The sequence below is a fragment of the Dipodomys ordii genome, unplaced genomic scaffold (genome assembly GCF_000151885.1).
Source record: "Dipodomys ordii isolate 6190 unplaced genomic scaffold, Dord_2.0 Scaffold2, whole genome shotgun sequence".
Classification (NCBI taxonomy): Eukaryota; Metazoa; Chordata; class Mammalia; order Rodentia; family Heteromyidae; genus Dipodomys; species Dipodomys ordii.
In genome coordinates this window covers 828,731-837,984 of record NW_012267218.1, presented here as the reverse complement: position 1 = coordinate 837,984, position 9,254 = coordinate 828,731, and positions in this window count along the sequence as shown.

Here is a 9,254-nt window from a genome sequence, read left to right as displayed (position 1 = left end):
TCTGCCTCGTTCCTCCCAGCCTGCGGGTGTTACCTGGGCCCTGCAGCGGAGATTCATGCCTGCTCTGGCCTGCTGAGGTCTCTGCCTCCTTTTGTCCACATGATCTTTCCTCATACGCTGCTCTTCGCCAGGGCTAGACCTGACCTGTGGAGCCCCTGGAGTCCAGTTTCTGCTTCTGTTAGCTCCAGGGAGGCTCCAACGAGGCTGACCTGTACACACGTAACAGCTACAAACGCTGGAGGGAGCCAGGTGGCGGGGGGGGGGGGCAACCCAGCCAGCCCATTCGCCCCTGAGGGGGCCCCAAAAACCAACCTATAGAACCAGAGGACTGAGCCCGCTCAGGGTGGGGGCAGTAACCGTAGGAAGGTAGCAGAGTCCCCAGTCCTTCGGTCCTTACAAGGTGCCGTTCATGGTGTGGAGAACACACTCTAAAGCCAACAGGTGTTGAGAGACACAGGGAGGTGCCGAGGACCAATGGAGGACCAGAGGAGGGCTGCCAGACCCAGTCCCTGGTTTCCTGGCCAGTGCACACATCACACAAGAAGGGCTGGAGAAAAGGAAATCGAGGTTTATTCATTTACCAGGCAAATACATGACAACCACAGACCGGCATGCCAAGCTCTGGCACGCTGGGGCTTTCAGGGGAGCCCGGGAGCTGGGGGCCTCTGCATGGCCCTCCGCTGGCTTCGGGAGCCAGCCCAGGCTGCTGACCACAGCCCCCTCCTCCCTGGGCCTGGAGGCCCCCACGCGGGGAGCGCGTGCTCACCTGACTCCCCGACTTCCCGGCCTGCGGAAGAGGGATTAAAGAGAACAGAGCAAGGCCGGCTGGCCCTCCAGTAGGGTGATTTGTGATGAGCCTAAAATGTCTGGAGAATTCTGTGGGAGTGCCTTCCGTTGGGGGCTCTTCGATGGAAGGCACACCCCTGTCCTTGCCGGTGGTCACAGTGGCTCCGAGGGCCTGCACAGGGCCCTTCCCCAGGCAGGCTACGCAAGGAGCAATCCTGCCATCAACTCCACCATCACACTGACGGAGAGCAGACCTGGCACCTTCCGGAAAAGCAAACCAGAAAGGGCTGTCAACAGCCTTCCCCACCCCCAAACACAAACATTGTCACCACGGAATTTGTGCTCCCCTAACAGCAAAGGGCGAAGGTGAGGGCCACAGCCCGCTCGCCCATGTCTTCAAAACAGCATTCCTCACCGAATAAGATCCTTGAGCCTCTGACGAATCTGGTCCGTCCTGTTCTTGCTGTAAGAGAAACAGGTTTTGTTCCTGGAATAAGCATCAAACCCTGCCCTTTGGCTACAGAATGAGAGACTGGAATCCCAGGCCAGAAAATCACGGAAGACTCCAGAGGCTTTGTACTGCGTCCCAGCCCACTGCACGTGTTTCATGTCAGCCCCTGCCTTACCACATCAAGGGGCTTAGTTACTACCCCAAACCCAGGGGTCCCAAAGCTACACAACCCAGCCATTCCCGGACAGAATCTGAGCTGTTTCTTTCTTTGAGGTGGCCGTAGTTTTAAGAGAGCCAATTTTCTCCCAGGGACAACAGTTAGTTCTCCTGTTGTGGAGAGACCCAGCACCCTAGGCACCCCCAAGCAAGGGACTAGGGGGGTCTTCATGTCCTGGAGGGGGGTGCCATGGCTTAAGGGCCATAATTCCTTTACTGAAGTGTTTTCAGCTGGTGACTTTTTTTTCTGAATTAGTAATTTTAAAATATAACACATCTTGCATTACAGGAGAACAAAGAAGTTTTCCTTTGTTCCCTAGGCTTTCTCTAGCATCAGATTAAATGCTGTTTCCCTGTGTAAAATAGAACCAAGGTTAAATGAACGACTGATGGGTCATGATCAGACACTTATTGAAGAAGCAGCACTGTAAAGCAAAATACAAGAAGTCAGAGTCAGAAAATGCCCGTCAGATGGCAGGCAGGGCTTCAGTGTCCACAGCCACACGCCGAGCCCCCACTGGCCCATCCCCACCAGGGCTTCAGTGTCCACAGCCACACGCCGAGCCCCCACCGGCCCATCCTCACCTGCAGCACAGGTCCTCCATTTTTTTTGGGGGGGGGTCCAGTTGTGGGGCCTGAACTCTGGGCCTGGGCACTGTCCCTCAGCTCTACAGCTCAAGGCTAGCGCTCTACCACTTGAGCCACAGTGCTACTTCTGGTTTTTTTTCTTTTTGCTTATGAGGTGCTGAGGAATTGAACCCAGGGCCTCAGGCATGCAAGGAAGTGCTGTATCACTCAGCCACCTTCCCAGCCCAAGGCCCTCCATTTTTGCTAGTAGTTTTGAGACGATTGAGATTCCATCACACCCCAAGGAGACTGATTAGCATCGGGGGCTTGAACCACACCAACGCTGGCAGAGGTGTGGGGGGAGGAGCACCACCACACCGCCGGTCATTCGGTGGAGTCGTGGCATGGCCTGGATTGTCCTGAGTCACGACTCTCCGGCCTCAGCTTCCCCAGCATTGAGGCGTGTGTCATGTCCTGCTTGACTTGGTTTTATTCTGATGAACTTGCCCCTTGTCTCTGGATAATTGTCCCTGAAGACAGACATCACTAGTTGTCCGAAGACATGACTAGCTGATCACTCTGCGTCTTTATGATCCCGTCCCTGAGAGTCGGCTTGGTCAGATGTGACTGGGGAGAGGTCACAGGCAGCCCGGGGTCTGCGCCAGGAGACCCTTTTGGTCCAATGTAAGCAACTCAAAGGTTCAGCAGGAGGGGCTCTTGGGCCAGGCAAACCAGGGGTCCTGTTTTAGGGTTAATACTATCTTCTCTGCAGGTTTGTTAGAGACTACCCATTGTAAATGGAGTTTCCAAGAAAAATAAAAACAACACGGATGCACATTTTACTGAAAATCAATTGGATGGGCACAGGTGGCTCATGCCTATAATTCCAGCTATCTGGGAGGCTGAGCACTGAGGGTTGAGGTTTGAAGCCAGCCCAGGCAGGAAAGTCCATGAATCTTTTATCTCCAGTTAATCACAAAAAGCCAGAAGTGGAGCTGTGGCTCAAGTAGTAGCATGCTAGCCTTGGACACAAAAGCTCAGAGACAGGGCCCACACATTAAGTTCAAACCCCAGTTCCGACACAAAATAAAAGACAACCTGTTTTCAACTGGGTGACTTCAATTGGTCATTAGGTTTATAATCAGTTCAATTCCAGTAAACAAGGCAATTGCCTTTTTTTTCTTTCTTTTTATGCCAGTCCTGAGGCTTGAGCTCTGGGCCTACATGCTGTCTGCGAACTGTGCTCCACGCTGGCCCTCTACCACTTGAGCACAGCTCCACGTCTGGCGTTTTTGGTGGTTAATTGGAAAGTAGCGTCATATATACTTTCCTGCCTGGACTGACTTCCAACCGTGATCCTCAGATCTCAGATTTCACAGTCACAGCTGTGAGCTACCAGCACCCAGCTGAAGCAACTTCCTGTCAGCTGGGCTGGCTGACGCCATTCTCCTGAGTTCATTCTCGGTTGCCTGGTTATTTGCCAAAGATCCAGGAATATCTGATGTTCCCCATCCAGGCAGCCTCCTGCTCCTTGTGCTGGCATTCTGGCCCGGCTCATCATTTTTAAGGCTTTCCTGATAACTGTGTTGGAACTGCTGCAACCGATCAACAACGAATGCGCTGGCGCTGCTGAGCATCAGCCTTGGAAGCGCCCTCACCGACCTACAGACAGGCCCTGCAGATGCCCCCGCGAGAATCGGGGCGTCCCCTCCCACCTCAGCGTGCTGTGTCTGCACCCACAGACCCTGCACTAGCCTCCGATCTTGTTTAGTTTACAGGCCGCTGAAAAACAGGCCATGTTAAACTTGTTTGATGCCGTCTTTTGTTTAATCGTGTCAGAGGTCTCAGGAGGACCACTCACAGGTGCGGCTTACAGAAGCTCGAAAATGATTGAGGGCGGGATATTCTTCAGCTGTGGTCAGGATCAGGCAAACAGCATTCTAGAGGCCAGAGATTCAGGATTGGAAGCGAATGAAAAATAGCTGGGTTATTACATCAGGCCGAGGTCAGTCAACGTACGGAAGGTGCCGTTCCTCTCACCCTCTTGGAAATGCAGACTTAAAGCACAGCAGAGCACCTCACAGACCTACAAGTGTGACAAAGAGGAGAGATTCCGTGGATGAAGAGAACCAGGCCTCCGTGTAAGCACGGTCCCCAAGGTGTCACAGAGGCCCCCAGCTGCTCGGAGCGCACAGCCGTAGCCTCTGTGTGCATTCACGTGCCCCGCAGGACAGTGTTTTTAGGGGGTGTGTATGATCCTATGGCGGCCCCACAGCCGCTTGGATTGTGGTGACAAGCTTGCCTGAGGATGCATTGCTCAGAAGTCACCCAGCACTGAGCAATGCATAACTGTGGCAGGGTGCTCCGTGGGGCAGGGAGCTGCTGGATGGCCACGGGTGCAACAGCGAGGGCCGCGGCCCGCCCCCGCCTGGGTGTGAAGGCCCCGCCTGGCCCTCTGACCTGTTATTTCCAGCCCCCTCTTCCCCTCTGGAGTGAGGTTTGACGTGGTTGGACTGGGTGTACCTTAAAGGGACTTTTGGAGATGTCATCGTTGCCTCCGGACAGCCCTAGGCAAGTTTCTTAACCTCTCTGAGCCTTGGTATTTACAACTGCAAAATGCAGATGTGTTTTTCGTGAGGATTAAATTATGTTAGATTATCTCTCAAAGAGCCTGTGGGACAAGACAGGCTCCCGGCCCGGGAGGTTGAGTGACTACAGCCTGGGCACTGCCCAGCCACAGGGCGGGCAGGACACCCTAGCAGTAAAGGTGGCATCTGGACCAGCCATCCGTCATCGGTCCGGGCAGCGTCCCGCCCGGTGGGTCCCGGGAGGGCTCCACACCCAAAGCTGATCCTGGTGACCCTGGAGATTCCCCAAGGCAGGCAGGCAGGCAGGCAGGCGGCGCTGAGGCTTTCAGCCGGCCTCTGTCAAAAAGGGGGCTGGGAGCTGCAGGGAGCTTCGTGGAAAGAAACTCGGTCCTTCCCCAGGAGGCTTAGTGCCCTCACATCCACTTCCTCCCCCCCCCCTCTTCCCCCTCCACCCGCTCCTCCCCCGGCGCTTTCCAAGGAGGAGACAGCTGGTGATGGAAACTCAGAGTCTGTGTCTCAGCTGATTCAGTTCCTCTGCAGCCGTCTCCCCAGCCCCCCACGGCACGCAGCCTGTCCCCACACACCCAGGGGTTCCCAGAGCCGTCCCCCACCTCCAGGCCATTCCGGTGGGCCTGGGAGCGCGGGGAGGACACCTGGGACCACTCTGGGCCCCACAGGCAGACATCAGGCCCTAGCGGAGCAGACCAGACCGCCGTGAGCGCCGAGCAGCTCCAAACATGGACTCGACATGGACTCGCCCAGTCCGGCCGTGAGCCTGGACTGCCCTGGGGAGGAGGCGGGCAGACTTGGGGGTGGGGATTGCAGAAATGCCAGAAGGTGTAGAATGCATTGGGACAGAGTGGGCATGGGGTCGGAGCAGGGGAGTGCCAGGACACGGGCCCCAGGAGAGGGTGTGCCCCCAGCCCCCCGGGAGCCACAGAGCCCTCCGCGCTGCGCCACCCTCCCTGCCTGACCCCCGTCTCTGGGAGCAGGGGCTGCCCCAGCACGCAGCACCCCTCCCACCCTCTGCCCAGCCCTGGAAGGGGAGGCCCATCCAGCCTCCCGCTTCCCGCCTCTCCGCTGCAGCCTTGAGGACAGCTGGGGAAACTGAGGCGCGGGTCAAGGCCCTTTGCCCCGGGCCACGGCTGGATGAGTGGCAGGGGCTTCCATCCCATTCCAACACTGGAAGGAAGGCCCACTTGAGTTGAGTCCAGGGTGGGGTCAGGCACCAGGCCTCCTACCCAGAGTCTCCGGGGTGCCTGGCGGGACCAGCACCCTGGGTCAGACCAGCCCTTATGCCTTTTGTCAGTCCTTCTGTGGCCGGATGACATCCCTCTATAGCCATGCATGAAGCCACCCTGCGTCCACCTCGCCCCCCATGCACTCTAGCCCCATCCGGCTCCGGCCCGCAGGCACCAGGCTCCCTGCCCTGGCCTCTGTCTCGGTCTGAGGTTCTACGTCGGAGTCCCCCTGCTGCCTGGGGTGAACGCCATGGGGGAGCCTGATGCGGGCCGAACCCAGGGCCAGCCAGAGCACCACCATGGCTCCTGCGCCCGAGCCCACGCCGCTGCGAGACACCTGCTGTGCCGACGAGGGGGAGAGCCAGGCTGCCTCTCCACGCGCAGCCCAGCGCCGTGCATGCGTGTGCGTGCGCATGCGTGTCTGCTTGTGTACGTCTGCATGTCCACACGTTGATACATGCCTGCGTGTGTGCCTGTGTGTGTGCCTGCTAGGCACCATTTGGGAGGTCTTAGGCTTCTGTTTCTCTCTCCTCCAAAGGACTGCTCACTGGTTCTGGCCACAGCCACGTGGGCGCAAGGGCATGCCACAAAGCCAGGCCCTGCTGAGCTGCCCACAGAGGGCCAGAAACAAAACAAAGCTCCCAGTGTCCGGCCGGCCTGGCTCTGGGGCTCTGTCCTCTTAGAGCCTGCACAAAAGAGTGGGCTGCCCGGAGAGGGCCTGGCGACTCGGCTGTGTTCCAGGGATGCGGGCCGAGCTGGACACGGACTGCAGGGTCAGTGCGGTGGTCATCCCTGCCATAGGGAAACAGCCAGTGAGCGGCCCGCACCTCCCTCCGAGCGCCCGCGGGCTGGCTGCCCCTCGGGGGAGCGCTACATCCTGACTGCCCATCTGGACAGGGACTGCACCCGGAAGCGAGCTCTCACCCGCCGGCTCTCTGACTCCCGGTTCTCTTGCCACATACTTTGTTCACACTCAGACACACACCCTGTTCACACCCAACTCTTTACCAGTTCCAGCTGCTCGGCCCCCGATCAAAACCCCTGGGTGCCCTGCCCCTGGGCATTCCCAGCCTCTATTCCCAGGCTGGCCAGTCCCTGGGGACAGAGCTCCTGGAGCCCAGGCTGGGTGTCACAGGTCAGCCTTCCCACCCCCGGGCTGCTTCTAGGGTGGGCAGTGACTCAGGCCTCAGCGCTGCAGGGGAAGCAGCCACTCCTGTCCCAGAGTGCCTCTCCTATCCTGGCATGGGGGGCAGGCTCTGTGCAGCAGTCAGCAGACCCCTGGCGGGGACCGACTGACCACAGAACAGCTTAGGTGCTTAAGCCTTGAGCCACGCCCAGCCCCAACCTTGCACACATGTGCGCATGCATACACATGCGCGCGCACACACACACACAGAGTTATTGGGGGAGTCTGGCCCAACATCGGCCTGGGGAAGAGAAGCAGTGGAGGGGTCTGGGCAGGGGGAGGGGGTCACTCCCAGTGCAGACTCCCTCCAGCCCCCGGAGGCAGGAGCTCTGGGCCCGGATGCTGGGCTACCAGCCTGACTCACTCTCAACAAACATCCAGGCTTCCTTCTGGCCCTGCAGGGAGCAAACATCACAAGCTGCCTGCTGGGCAGGGGAGAGTGTGCGCTCAGGAGGAAGCAGGCCCAGCCCCAGGCCGGTGGTCAGCACCAGCTCCGGCCCTGAGCGTAGCCTCTCAGTGCTGCCACGAAGGCCAAGAAGAACGGGCGGGGAGAGGACCATCACGGGGGGGGGGTGGCTGGCCCCCTCCTCCCTGAGCGCACACCGTGAGAGCCAGCAGCTCCACCACCGCTGGCCCCAGAGCTGGAGGGGGCTCAGGAAGCACCCGCCAGGGCAGGGCTCCATTTCCCACCCAACACACCAGGTGCAGCCCCCCCACCCGTGTCAAGCCCCCCGGCTGAGCTGGCCATCCCTGCCGACGGAGCACGTGAGCCCCACACACCCACCCAGCAAATCCCACCCACTGGCACGAGAACCCCCTCGGGCTTCAACCAAGGTAAACAGCCAGGGTGGTCCGAGGAGAAGGCAGAGCAGAGGTGGAAGGCAGCGGGGCAGAGGGGGAAGGAGCCCCAGACGCCCCCCCCTCCCACCTAAAGTCTTCTCCCAGGGAGAGAGAAGGCACAAAGGAGCAGCAGGCTGGGTGCCCACGCGGCTGCTGGGCAGGGCACAGGGGAGGGCACAGGGCAGGGCATGGGGCAGGGCACAGGGGGACGGGAGCCCACGGGCAGGAGATGCAGGTCGGGCCAAGGAAAGAATGGGGACCAGACAAAGCATGGGCTGGTCCATTTCATCTTTCCTATGAACCTTTATTCAGGCTGTAGGTTGTGAAGACAACCAGGTGCCGGGGAGCCGTCCGGGGCTCGTGGTCAGCCCCAGGCACCCTGGCCACGCAGAGCCCTCGCTTCCCCCTCTCCATGCATGGGGAAGTCCTGGGCAGGAAGCGGCCCATGGGCCTCGGCACTGGCCGCTGGGAGTGTCCTGGAAGCCAAGGAGTCAGGCGCATCATCCCTGCCCCCCCCCCCCCCCGCTATCTGCCAGCCTCAATCCCTTCCACAGTACCCCGCCCATCCTGCAGGCTCACGGCCAGGTGAGGGTGCATCATGACAAGGTCATGGGGCTCAGGGGACGCAGCATAAGACTGCAGGCCCCGTGCTGTCCCCAGAATCAGCTGAAGAACCCCGCTTCCTAGCAGCAGATAAACCCACTCCCCACTCCCCACACAGCCGCACCTAACCAGGAGGGCCAGCCTCCAGACTGGCAGGAAGAGGTCAGGGCCAAGGGTGAGGGACAGGATCTGCCCTCCAGTGCCAGCACCCACTCCATGCCCCGTCTCCATGCGTGGCGGCCCTCGTGGCCCGCTTGACCACCAGCAGTTCTCGGGCACTGAGGAACTGCTGTGTCTGGAGCCTACCATCCGTCCAGCAACGGCGAAGCCTGAGCTGGGGTCTGGAAGCCACCACGCCAGGCCCTCAGGCTGTGCAGAGTGACAAAAGCGACACCTGCACGCAAAGGTCTAGAACCAGCAAGTAGGAAGTCAGGCTTGCCATGTGGTAGGGAGACCGGGCCACACTTGGGCAAAGCCTACGTAGCTCACGCAGCAGTGAGCTCCCCTGGGAGCCGGCCAGGCTGGAGTCTCTGGTCACATTTTCCAACAACCGGTGGCTGCAGGGAAATCTTGTTTCGCATGCTTTCTGAGTAACACGCCATTACTCATTAACACCGACCCGGCCACAGCCCCGGGACTGACGCCAGGGCCCAGCTCTCTGCTCTTGTTTTGGTCTGGGGTTTTGTTCTGTTTATTTCCAGCAAATGGACCATTACTCAGGCATGAATCTCAATGACAGAGCACTTGCCTATCATGTGCAGGGCTGGTAGTGTGAT